At 39.4% G+C, this 13,192-nt stretch overlaps 2 non-coding genes across 2 annotated transcripts; both read left to right on the top strand.

Moving 5' to 3' along the window:
- The first annotated feature begins 10,608 nt into the window (after positions 1-10,608).
- On the top strand, positions 10,609-10,680 carry Trnag-ucc (transfer RNA glycine (anticodon UCC)). Its single transcript has one exon. It is a non-coding gene; the product is annotated as a tRNA-Gly (tRNA).
- A 1,136-nt stretch (positions 10,681-11,816) lies between these two features.
- Positions 11,817-11,888, top strand: Trnag-ucc (transfer RNA glycine (anticodon UCC)). Its single transcript has one exon. It is a non-coding gene; the product is annotated as a tRNA-Gly (tRNA).
- Positions 11,889-13,192: the final 1,304 nt, after the last annotated feature.

Raw genomic sequence — 13,192 nt, 5'->3', positions numbered from 1 at the left:
AACTATAGACGCAAATTATAGATCAAACTGAAGCTGTTGCTGACAGTAATACACATCTCGAAACGTACCTGAGCTGTCAAGACCAGTGTTGCCAAAAAGTAAATAGCAAAATCACACTTTTTCAGGTTTCAATAATTTGAGTTGTTTTATTGGTAAGCAAGCCATTATTGTAAACAGCAAACATTTTACTAATACTTTGATAATTAGCTGAGTTTGGCAGGTGTCAAATTGCAGCGTTCCTACCTTGGAATCGCAAAATAATTGACCCTTAAAGATCCACCAACTTTTATAATCCTCTTTTTTTTGTGTTTAGAACTACGCAGCTACAGTTAGGGTCCGATGTTTAGGGTATTATATCAGTAGAATGAATAAGACTGCCCTTTAAATCAGAAACCTACATGGACCACACCTCCCGCCCTCTGACATTTTAAGTACATGTTAGTTAAGTTATTTGATAGAATTCAGCTTTATCGAAATTCTTTCCAAGTGATTAGTCTAGTTTTTGGGGACCTTGTGCCACTCCCTTTTTTTCAAAATTGTGAAACACACCCACGTATTGATTTTGCATTTAAATTTTGTTTCTTCTTTTTTTTAGAGTGTAGACCACTTTTGCATTTACGTACTCCGATTGTTGACCTCAAGCGAGTGTACTTTAGCAGACATTCGAGCTTCGTATATGTACTATAGGTATCCATATCTAAGCTTGATGGACTATTCCACACGATCTTTCACCACAAAATTGATCCTCAACCTATTCACGACGCGACGACGACGAACGGTTCGGTTGTCGGTGGCGATGGCGACGAGCTTCATCAGGAAGTGGCAATTTTTCGTTACCAAATCGACATACTACACCGCCATCTATCATCAGATAGATCACATTTACGGAACATTCGGCAGGTCGTTTTATCACGTTTACACTTTGATGCTCGTTTTGGCAAACTGGGTGCCACCATCATCAAGATTCTGGACAGATTCGATATGCTTCTTGAAATCTGATAGTGCACTTAGCAACAGGCAGCTAAAGGAATGACTATGATGACGACGACGATGACGAGCAGCGCGGTCTGTGGCGACGAAGACGACAACAACACCCAGCAGCGTATCTATGCTATGGTGTGCCACCTTGGCACGTTTAATAAGCAATTTTGTGATTTGGAGCAGATTACGCCGCCGCGCCGCCGCTGCTGCTGCTGATTCTGCTGCTAATGCTGGTACCTCCTAGTTGAGTGTGTTGCAGCCATCATTTCTGTGGATGAGATTCAAGATCTTTGGCTGAATTTCTGGCGTGCTTTGTATATAAATTGTATTAATGTTTCTTGCTTCTTTTATAAATGTATACCTGTGCATTAGGCGAGTATATTGAGGATCGAGATCAAGCGGTAAAACGTGCGCCTTAGTTATTGAGGATTTATTTCACTAAATCACACAAGATGATGCTAGCTGCTGTAAAGCTGCTGATATTGGGCTCTGATGTTGGCTTTGACGATTATGATGACGACGATGAGGATGATGATGATGCACGGCCAGATGCACTTGACTTCTTTTGTCTTTGACCTTTTTAAAATGAAGATCAAGCAAAAAACACTGTACCAGCGGTCCGTGACAAACGACTGAAAGAAAACGTGAAACGATTGTAGATCTGAAAAATTGGGACTTGGAAGCGATATTCATTCTTAAAAAGATTCTGGCATTGAGCAAAATGTTATACAAAGTTGAAGAGGCAATGAAGTTATTATCAAGTTCATATAAAGAGTTTAAAAAGAAGCTTGAAGTTAGATAGGAAATTGAATTAGCTTTGGGCGGGAATATGGATTAAAGGCGGATCTTTTTGAGAGCTATAATTTCTCCACTTATCTCTAGAAAATGGGTATGAGCGCTTGGAGCTATGATGACATCTATCTTGGAAGAAATTTAGACTTGTGAAGATCAGAAAATCTATTGTAATAGGGTTAAAAGTCATACAAAACGGAAGTCCCAAAGCTATAAGCTTTATAAAGGGTTTTCCAACAAGATGTTTTATATAGTAATATTAAATTCGGATGCCTTGGTAGGGTCCGTCTTATCTTCTGCCTTACCCCGGTATGTCGGCTCTTCCGGGGCTTACCTCTTTTTTCCGACTTACTCGTGGGACCAACATTCAAAAACTTTTATAAAATGGACGAACTAGACATGACGAACGTTGAATCATCCACAGACTTGGATGATGAACTTTTGGCCTCCATCCAGGAGACTTTGGAGGGGAGCTCATTTAGCGCTGGTAGTTCCAGCACTTGTGAGCAAATCAAAACCAGAGGAAGTTTAGCCAGTGATATTCATAGCACGCCTATACTTCCTAAACCGTATACAAAACCGAAACCCTACTCGAGGAACCAAAAACCACCAGAAGGCGCTCTTCTCAGGAACCCCTTCAAAACGGCCTCTCACATTCTTGCCAAGATTGCCAAAAATGAAGAGACCGGAGTGATTCATGAGAGGGACGCCCAAGATAAAATAAAGTACCAGGAGGTTGTTGATGAATACAACAAAATTCTGGCAAGCCGAGAAAAGGCCTTTAAGCGAAACAGATCTCAGGTAGAGATCTGCACGTCTCAGAAAAAGAGCAAGCTTGACGACAGGACAAAGCCAGACGGTTGTTGATGAATACAACAAAATTCTGGCAAGCCGAGAAAAGGCCGTTAAGCGAAACAGATCTCAGGTAGAGATCTGCACGTCTCAGAAAAAGAGCAAGCTTGACGACAGGACAAAGCCAGTGAAAGCACCATCTTCTGGAGCAGCGCAACTGCGTACTCTTAGTGAGGTTGTCAGGGATGACCTCCACGTAGCAGTTGTGGATAGGCTCTCCACAAACAGCAAAGATCTGCTGAACGTGTGGAACTCTATCGAAGGCAAACTCTCTTAGATGGTATTTTCATACACTATAACAAACAGTGAGGGCCCCTACCCTAGTTTTGACTCTGGCGAGATGCTCAGGGGGTATAGGGTAATTCAGTGTGCGGATAGATTTTCTAGGGATTTCCTTAGTGAAAGCATTGCTAAGATTAGCAGTGACTGGGAGTGATACTCAAGCTTATCCCAGCTAAGGACATCCCCAGACAACCGAAGGCTCGCATTTGGTTGCCGCTCATGAGCATAAAGCCATGCAGACAGGACCTGTTTCGCGGTCTTCAGAGGCAAAATCCGCTGCACGATTGGACTGTAGTTAAGGCAGAAGAACCGCAGAAGACCAGCGCCTCTTACCTTCTGAGGATTAGCGAGGAGAGTCTAGGGGCTCTCGAAAAGGCTGAATACAAACTCAGTTTTGGCATAAGGAATGCCAAAATTAAAATTCTGCAGAGTCGGGAAACAGACACCGACAAAGCTGATGACAACGTCGAGGTTGACGATGTTATAAACGGAGTCGAGATCCCCAGCGAGTTGCCGGGCCCCAGCTCTGAAGCTAAAGTTAATTAAAAAACGCGCTGAAGGTCATCCAGATTAATCTGAAGCACTCTAAGTGTGCTTCACATAATCTGAGAGTTTTCCTTAGAGAGGAAAACTTCAACATTGGCGTTATCCAAGAACCGTGGATAAACGGCCTCAAAGTGCGAAGCCTCCAAGAAAACCAATTCGACCTCTTTTATAAAACCGCAGATAAAGACCAAGGTAATTCAAAAACTTGTATTTTTGCTAAGAAACATTTTAAAGGTTTTTTATGTCCAAATTTTAGAACTCCCGATCTTAGTAAGGGTTTCAAGTATTTTCCCATCCAGAGAAGATTGGGAGGATGACATCGTGTCGATAGGTTTCGAAACAACCATCTTTACTGACGGCTCAAAGATGGAGTGCGGAGTTGGTTCTGGGATCTTTTCTGAGTCCCTGAATGTAGGCAAATCCTTTAGGCTTCCTGACTTTGCTAGCGTTTTTTCAGGCTGAACTGCGGGCATTAAGGGAGGCATGTAAGATACTTAAACAAAACCCAAACCAAAACCGAAATGCGGCTATCTTTACAGACAGTCAGGCAGCGGTCAAAGCCATTAACTCGGCTACATCCTCATCTAAATTGGTCCAGCAATGTCGCGATGAGCTTGCGAGCCTGAATATAAACCTCGGTGTCACCCTGATCTGGGTTGCGGGCCATAGTGGTATCGTGGGAAATGAACGGGCTGATGAGCTAGCCAGGCAAGGATCGGCCCTTCATAGCTCACTAGCGGAAATGGTTAACATTCCCCTTGGTGCTATGAAGGGTAAAATCTTTTCTATCTACCAAACTGAATCAAACCGAAGGTGGAGCAATTTACCCAACTGCATTATATCCAGGAAGATATGGACACCTATAATAAAACCCGTACAAACGATCTTCTATGCAGGCCAAGGCAAGACATAGCCAGGATTGTTGCGGTTTGTACCGGACATTGGCGTATAGAAGTTTATGCAGAGAAGTTGGGTATATCTTACAACACCTTTTGCCGTAGTTGTAGTGACCAAAGATAAAGTGAAACGGTAATCCATTTCCTCTGCAAATGTCCTGCTTTGGCAAACACCTGAATGAAATACTTTGGAGAAGCATTCTTTCACGAACTTGATGAGCTATCTGAGACAAAGATAAGAGACCTAATCTTTTTTCTCAATGCAACAAAATGGCTCTAACATAATCGCTATGAAGCTTCTCTATAAATCTATCCCTTTCAATCAAAGGTCAAACGATCTTTTGGTATCAAAACGGCGCGGCGCACTACAGCGCTAGTTGGATCTCAGGCTAGGTTGCCTTGAGTTCGCCATTTCTACCTGCCTAATATTTAATATAACTGTATTTTTTTTTAAGAAATTGGATCTGTTTTTCATTGTAAAGAGAAATCTTTTCCAGTAGCTTCAAAGAAATAAGTCTGTAGGTATTAAATCACAAGATCTCTTGTGCTAATTATTTTGTTAAGCTTTTAAGAAATAAACACCATCAGGAAAGTTTTCTTGCAAATCTGCGAAATGATTGCAAAATGCTCTCCATTTTTGTAGTTAATTTGACCGAAATGCTGGAGCCAGTATCGATCTATTTTCGAAATTGGCATAGTTATCATACTTGTCAAAAGATGACACCTGTCAAAAAAAGGGATTTTTAAAATGAAATACCTTTTAGTAGAAATGTGTTTTTTTTAATTTTAAATATTGAATTTATTTTTAAGGGTATGTTCAGAAGTTTCGTTGTTCTATGGAATTGAAATATTCGTGGACACTCAAGTCCATTTTTGACATTTATTCTAAAGAATTAAACTGTATACATTGTAGTAAGCATGCTCTGATTGAATAATTGAAAATTTGGCAAAAAAAAACGGTGTATTGTTCACTAAAAATAGTGATGATACTAAAAAATGTCAAAGTTCACACTTTATTACATCTTACCTAATTATTGACGCACTAACGTATTTGGCGCATCTAAGCTGAACTCTGATAAAGGGTAAGGGTCAATTGTTCCACACAGAGCTCTCTGTACGTGGTAGTTAAAAATTGTTAATAATTTTCTGACCGTTCCCTTAAGTGTTAGAAATTCACCAATCAGCTGTATACACCCAGAAAACCGTTTTCCAACTATACCATCAGTATTACCGTAAAAGGTTCATTACCAGAAGCCATTATTGTCAATCAATTGTAAAACTTCTTTGTTATATTTTCAATAAATGTTGAAAGTCCTCATATTTATTTCCTTGAATTATTTTTTTCAATACTTCATCATAATTTTTTAATGCATATGTACATAACTCTAAGCGCAGACAAGCTATAATAACCCAACCTGTGTGTTGGGTGTCTAATTACTGGCACAAAATTAATGCTTTCGCATTGTAAACCCCTGCCGTTGCGAAGCTTCTTCAGCCGTCGCGTCGTAGTTGCGTCATATAAAAGAAGTCAGTGAGAGCGTAACTAATAATTCCTCGCATGTATCTATTCATTATCTCAAGCCACATATGATGGAAGCCCATGCCAGGTGAGAATAGGGCGTCACATTTGTTGTTGTCATGGCATTTATATATCCCCACACGAGACTTATACAATACACTAGGTAAAGTTTAGGTTAGATAGGTTGGTACTCTAGGAGTTCAGGTGGACTTGACACAACACACAAACTCATAACATGGGGATGATTTGAGAATAACTTCTCAGCTCTCATATATGCAAATCCATTGGCATAGCAGCCAAGCCAACGTATATCTGAGAGTAGATAGTAAAAACAAAAAATTACTGAAAGCTAAGAACGACTTCTTCCCTATATAGAACGAGTAGACTCGAGGTATGAAGGTCTATAAGCTGTTCCAATCTATCGTGGTCGAAGCAATTTGTTTTGTGTTGCAAGTGAAATTGATGAGACCGCAGGTAATTGGCTTTAATAATTATTTAAACCGCGTGATGAGGTCGGATCTGCATAGATAGATAGATACAGATACATCCATGCACTTGCTATACCTTCATGCAATGTCATGCTACATATAATACATTCCTAAACATGTCTATATAGATACGTTCCTTGGTTTTAAACCTCAAAGATATATATCTGCATATCTTTGTGTCAAACCCAGACCCCTCATTGCGCTTTAAGTTGCAATGCCAGAGAGAGGATGATGATGAATTCATAATCACGAGCAATTATTGCAACCGATTAGTGTTCTCGTAGATACTTATATGAAAGTCTATGGTGGATTGGAGTATAAGAAGAAGCTGAAGTACGCGATGGAAGATATTTTAGAAGGTTTCCAGAAAACATGATAAATGGAAAGACGAAAAAAGGTTACCCCTGTATTAATTTTAAAGTCGAATAATAATTAGAGTTTCACCTGCTAATGTGTTCGCACATCGTAATTTGTTGTATTACCAGGGTAAGAAAAACAATGGCTTTGGTCTACCAAAAAGGTGAAACTTAAAGAATTATAAACAATGATGATAAATTGTATGTTGACATAGAAATAAAGATAAGGATTTTTGATCTTATAGAAAGATATAAAAGTATCTAACTACTTGAAACTTAGAGCCATTTTCTTCGCTCGTAGTTGAACTTAACTTTCTAAACTTTCGATTTTATTTATTTCATCATTCAAAGTTGTCACTCTCAACTAAAACTTTAAATTTTGTCAACTTCCAAGAAATTGGAAAGTTAACTATTTAACATTTATTTAATGGTGGGTGCTGTTGTCGAGATTTTCAGTTTTGTGTGTTGTGTGGTTTGTGATTGGTGTTTCTATTGGATCATATTACTTTCGGGCATCTTCGGGCGGATCAGACATGAATTTAGACGACCTCTTTTAATACAAGAAGGTAAGCGCCATGTCACGCAGGTAATCCCACAATTAATCTTTGAAGCAGCAAATTACAAAATCTGTTATCGTCCGTCCAAGCGATGTCATTTAGCCGCCACGAAGCTACGATTTGACCGCTAAAGCCTTTTTTTATTCTAAGCAATCGTGACGAAACGATATCTTCCAAGCAATCCATGATCCATAGCCATAAACCATAAACATTGGAGTAACAGAATAAGCTAAATTACGATACCAGCCAACTACGCAGATTTTTAAAATTTCGTTACATAATTGATAGGATTGTTTGCTATAGGTAATAAAACAAAAATACATCAAATTTAATCGTGTGACAACATTTTTCAAATCTGTCAAAAATTTCCCAGGGGATGATTTAGAAACTTCACTCTGGTCAACTTTCAAATTCTAACTGATAGTTAAGCTATTGAACAAAAATTCGACCTTACTTACTTAATAACTAAAGATGGCACTACAGCCCAGGGCGGACCTGGGCCTCAACCAACATGGGTCTCCAACCAGCTCGGTCCCTAGCTAGCTGTCTCCAGTTTCGTACGCCAAGTTGGTTGAGGTCTTCTCCCACCTGGGTCCGGCACCTGAGTCGCGGTATTCCTCTACTGCGCCGTCCCTCGGGATTGGATTCGAAGACCTTCCGGGCTGGAGGGTTGATGTCCATCCGCTCTACAAGACCTAGCAATCTAAGCCGTTGGACTTTAATTCTGCTAACTAGGTCAGTGTCGCTGTACAGCCCGTACATTTCGTTGTTATATCTTCTCCTCTATTCTCCATCTATGCGTACGGGACCAAAAATCACCCGAAGAATTTTTCTCTCGAGGTATCCTAAGACGCTCTCATCTTTTTTTGACAGGGTCCAGGCCTCAGCGCCATTAATGAGAACCGGAATGATGAGTGTCTTATAGATGGTGATTTTAGATACTCGAGAAAGGACTCTTTATCTCAATTGCCTTCTAAGTCCAAAGAAGCAGCGATTTGCAAGAGTTATTCTTCGTTTGATTTCAGCGCTGATGTCGTTGTCTGTGTTCACAGCGGTGCCAAGGTAGACAAAGTCCTTAACTACCTCAAAGTTATAGCTGTCCATTGTGACGTTCTGTCCAAGACGTCGTTATTCACTCCACTGACATCACGCTTTGATCTTCCAATTATGTCAATATCATTTGCGTATCCGAGTAATTGGATTGACCTTTGGAAGACTGTACCTCTAGTGTTGACGGTTGAGTTTTGCACAATTCTTTATAGAACGATGTTGAAGAAGTTGCATGAGAGTGCATCGCCTTGTCTAAAACCTTTTTTGTCATGAAATGCATCGGTCTATCCGAACTTGATAGAGCGGCGTGCATTCTCCATCGTCATTCTGCACAAACGGATAAGTTTGACAGGGATGCCAAAACTAGACATAGCTCGGTAGAGCTCTTCCCTATAGATGCTGTCCTACGCGGCTTTAAATCGATAAAGAGGTGGTGGGTATCGATTTAAAGGTCCTGGGTTTTTTCCAAGATCTGACGTAGTGTGAATATTTGGTCGATAGTGGACTTTGCTGGTCTGAAGTCACACTAATAACGACCTATCAAGTTGTTGACGAACGGCTTCAGACGTTCACATAATACGGCAGATAGGATCTTATAAGCAATGTTCAGGAGACTGTGGTTTTGTATTTAGCACTTTCTACTTTCTACTATGTGATGAAACACTATGCTGAGATTCCACTCATGTGGCATGCTTTCTTCCGACCATATTTTGCAGATGAGTTGGTGCATCCTCTTAGGTTTAGATATAGCTATCTTCACTTCATCAAGGTCGGGTAGGCGCAATTGTTGATCTGCGTCCTAGGTTGAGTGGTTCTACTACGATGTTCCCCTGATCGTCTTTACAGGCTTCGGTTCGTGGCTTGTACCCTAAAGAGTTTTTTTTTACCTTTTTAAAAAATTTACGTACCTCAATGCTGTTGTGACATCCCTCTATCTCCTCGATCACGCGCTTCTCGAGCTCTCTTTTTTCCGTCTATAAGTAGCCGGTGTTCCTCTCTCCTCTTCTGTTCGGAGAGCTCGCAAACAGCTCTGGTCCTTCTGTGCAGCGTTTGTATGCTTTTTGTTTCACTGCGTGCGCTTGTTCGGATATCCTGTATACTGGATAATTGTCGTGCGTCGATCGCAATGTGGTCAATATGATTGACGGTTGATTGATCAGGAGATTTCCATGTCCCATGTTCCATATGGATATTGAGATGTGTCAACTGCGTACTAGCTACCAGAACGTCTCGCCCCACAGCGAAATCGACCAGCCGGAATCCGTTGTCGGTGTTGGTGTCGTGCAGGCACTTCTTGGATGGCGGTAATATCTGCCTTGCAGCTGTTTAGGGCTTCCGCTAATTGTTCGGCTGCACGTGGTCTGTTAAGAGATCTTACATATCACGTACAGATCCGAAGTTCGTTGTTCTTATTTCATTTGCGTGGGTTGTCAACAGTGAATCCGTCTGTATCCGAGGCTTGTTGGTGCTTCGCAACTAAGGTATTTTTTACGTGGCCAGGAATTCACCCCGACGACACAACCCTCAACCTGGAGGGCCAGATCCTCAGTATAACTCCAAGGAAAGGAGCCGGATAAACCGCTCCTTACAGGCCTGGGCTCCGAATATGTCGAAGAAGCCCTATAAGTTGTTCACTAAGTAGTTCAACCTGACTGGAACTGTAGACGCCACCGTTGATTCCATCTCGAGAATTCGTCCGCTGCCGCCTGGATAAGGAGAGGTGCCTAAGTGGAAACACCTCTCCCCCCTCTCTCGTTTGCTGACCCAACAACTTTCCACTAGGGTTGGAACCCAATCGCCAGTGGAGGCACCCGATGTTCACCGCAGGGAGGTGAGAGTAGGAGTTGATAGACAGAGGTGGGTTTTGAGAAAAGACTGTGGACGCTTGTGTCCTCTTGAATGCACATGTCTACCATTTGAACTTCCGATTCGACCCTAGAATCAATATTTCATCTTTTGAAACATTAAGTTGCAATGGACACATTTTCCTCAACTCTTAACTGTCAGCTGTCAGATTGATTTGTATTATACCGAAGACGCGTATGATTTCAAATAAAATCAGGTACATAATTTGGGGAACCAATTTTTAAATTCAATTATTGTTTGATTTATAACAACCAGGATTTTAAATAGTAGTAATACAATTTAACAAAACTTGTGTCAGTGTATCCAGCCCATACTCCTTTAGTGTTCTTCGGAACCAAAGGAACACAATGAGTTTGCATACATAAAAGTGGAAGCGGAAATAGATTAAAAAATATATATTTTTGATCAAAAATATGATCAAATGCGTCGGTGGTGTAATGGTTAGCATAGTTGCCTTCCAAGCAGTTGATCCGGGTTCGATTCCCGGCCGACGCATAATATTTTTGATAACTCTACACCAAAGTCTTTATATCATTCAAAAAATGCTTCTTAGTTCATAACCTATATCAAAGAAACCATAAAAACATAACATTGATCTGTTGACATAATTCTGTTTTATCAGTTGAAATCTTTGTCTAGAATGCAAACAAAATAAAAATCAAGGACTTGGTAATTAAGGCCACAAAACATTTGCTATTCTTGCTAGCTAATAAGTTTCTTTAATAATTATCACACCTATTATGACTTTGTTTACAAACTTGAAAGAAAAAACATATTTTTGAGTTTGGCTTTTCAATAATCAAAACACGAATTTATTTTAAAAACGATGAAAAGCTTTCTTTAACTCAAACTTCTGCCAATATCGAATGAAAAGAAATCAAAAGTTTTCGTTAAATCCAACAGTATCAATATTAGTTGCTAGCAACTTAAGATAATGTCAAAACTAAAATATAAATGTGACTTATTTTTATTTTTATTACAATCCAAAATGGACTTCAACAACAAAACTTTCAAAATATTGGTACTAATTCTAGCGTTTTAATTGGTATTACTTAGAATGGTTTACGAAACTTGAAGTAAATATATTAAAATATTTATATATTTATTTGGTCCCTCAACCTGAACTTATGTCTCTTAGAACTCTATAATCAAATTCATTTCCCACAGGTACCCAAAAAAAACAAACAAACAAACAAGTTCAAAAATTGGCCTTACAACTTTAAAACACTTTAACTTTAATTTTCAAGCCTCTGAAAAGAATATGATATAGCTGAAAACTAGTTGTCAAAAACTCATACTACTACTTATGGTATTACTCAAAGGTCGTCTTCAAATTAAATCCAATACTCTTTTTCAAAAATGTTGATGTTGGAAAAACTTCTAGCAATTTCAAAATGTTTGCGGAATTACTAAAATTGTTTTAAAACTCTATCGCATGTTTTGACAGTTCATAATCCTATCGTATTCTCTTGAACCTGTCAGCTGAAATCGACAGTTAGATCAATAAAATAGCTACAAATACAAAAATTACGTTTTTCACAAATGTAATGTTTGTTTTCTACATAAATTGATAATTTATTCGTATTTTAATACCACAAAAATGAAAAGTATCACAAAATTGAATGTTAGTTGCGTCGGTGGTGTAATGGTTAGCATAGTTGCCTTCCAAGCAGTTGATCCGGGTTCGATTCCCGGCCGACGCACACACGCTTTTTTACAGGCGAAATCGATCGGAAGCAATCAATCAAATTCATACTCAAACCTCAATGCATTCTCACTTGTCATTTGTACATCATTACTTTCCTAACCTAAATCTTTCTTTTAATTATTTTATATACAGTTTTTAAATACAAAAATAACTTAAATAATTCACATCACAAAAGGTGGTAAAACATATTTAAATGCTTTACCCGCATTCTCTAAACCACATCGCTGCTCTGCGCTGCTCTTATCATCATACAACATGAATGAAATCAACAATAACAACAAACAGAAATAAAGAATATCCTACCTTTATGGTGAATTCCAAAATATCGACCATTGAAATGTCACTCAAACTGTCACATTGATTGGTCTAACAAGTGAATGCACTTGAGCCACTTTGCGGACACAAAAATAAACCAAACTAGATACGAGTATATGTAGGGTAGGTATATGGTGTGGCACCGCACATAAACCTACAATATATGTACAATATATTATGCGACAGGCATACGTAAAAGCATTTCCCTGTTTTCCAATAATTTTCATATCGTCGTCGCCGTTGTTGGTTGTTGAATGTTGACGTTCGTTGGCGTCACACAATGCACACAATGTCATTTAAGAGAGCACTAACGGTTATGCACCGCACCATATTTGATAAAATTTCCATCTGATATAGAAGAAAAATACAATTATTTTCATCGTAATTACGAAAACGATGAGCAGCTGTCAATTGCGAGTTATTATCTGTCTCAATCAAAAACAATTCACATACTCCTATAGATATCTCGTATGAGTATAGAGTTTGCGATTTATATGTCAATTTAAATTGCCAATAAAACATAACAACTATCAATTACGCATCTTCATTTACCTTGTCGTTCTTTTCCAACTTCAATTCCAACACCAACTCAACCAACACACCCCCGCGTTTGAAATGTCACTTTGACGTAAATTGTGTTCCCTCCTCACATAATCTATTTCTTCGAATGACAGTTGTTGAGGAGCAGCGCGTTCGCATTCGTGTTCTAATTTACGCATTGCACAAGTAACCTCACGCGCATATTGAAGAGCAAATAAATCTCAGCGTTAGGCGTCAAAGAGCGCCGCACTTTAATTTAATCTGCTCACGACAAACGCATTAATTATTAAAGAGGCAGTGCAACTGTGCAACAGAGACAGACACATAGACAAGACAACGCCGCCGTGATACCGAACCGACAAAAAGGTGGCAATTTTATACCCCTCTCGATTACACCAGAGAATGTGCCCTTTTTCACGTTCTTAGTTGTAGGCCCATCTACAT

This window comes from Eupeodes corollae, chromosome 2 (genome assembly GCF_945859685.1).
Source record: "Eupeodes corollae chromosome 2, idEupCoro1.1, whole genome shotgun sequence".
Taxonomy (NCBI): Eukaryota; Metazoa; Arthropoda; class Insecta; order Diptera; family Syrphidae; genus Eupeodes; species Eupeodes corollae.
This window is presented reverse-complemented; position numbering and strand designations above follow the sequence as displayed.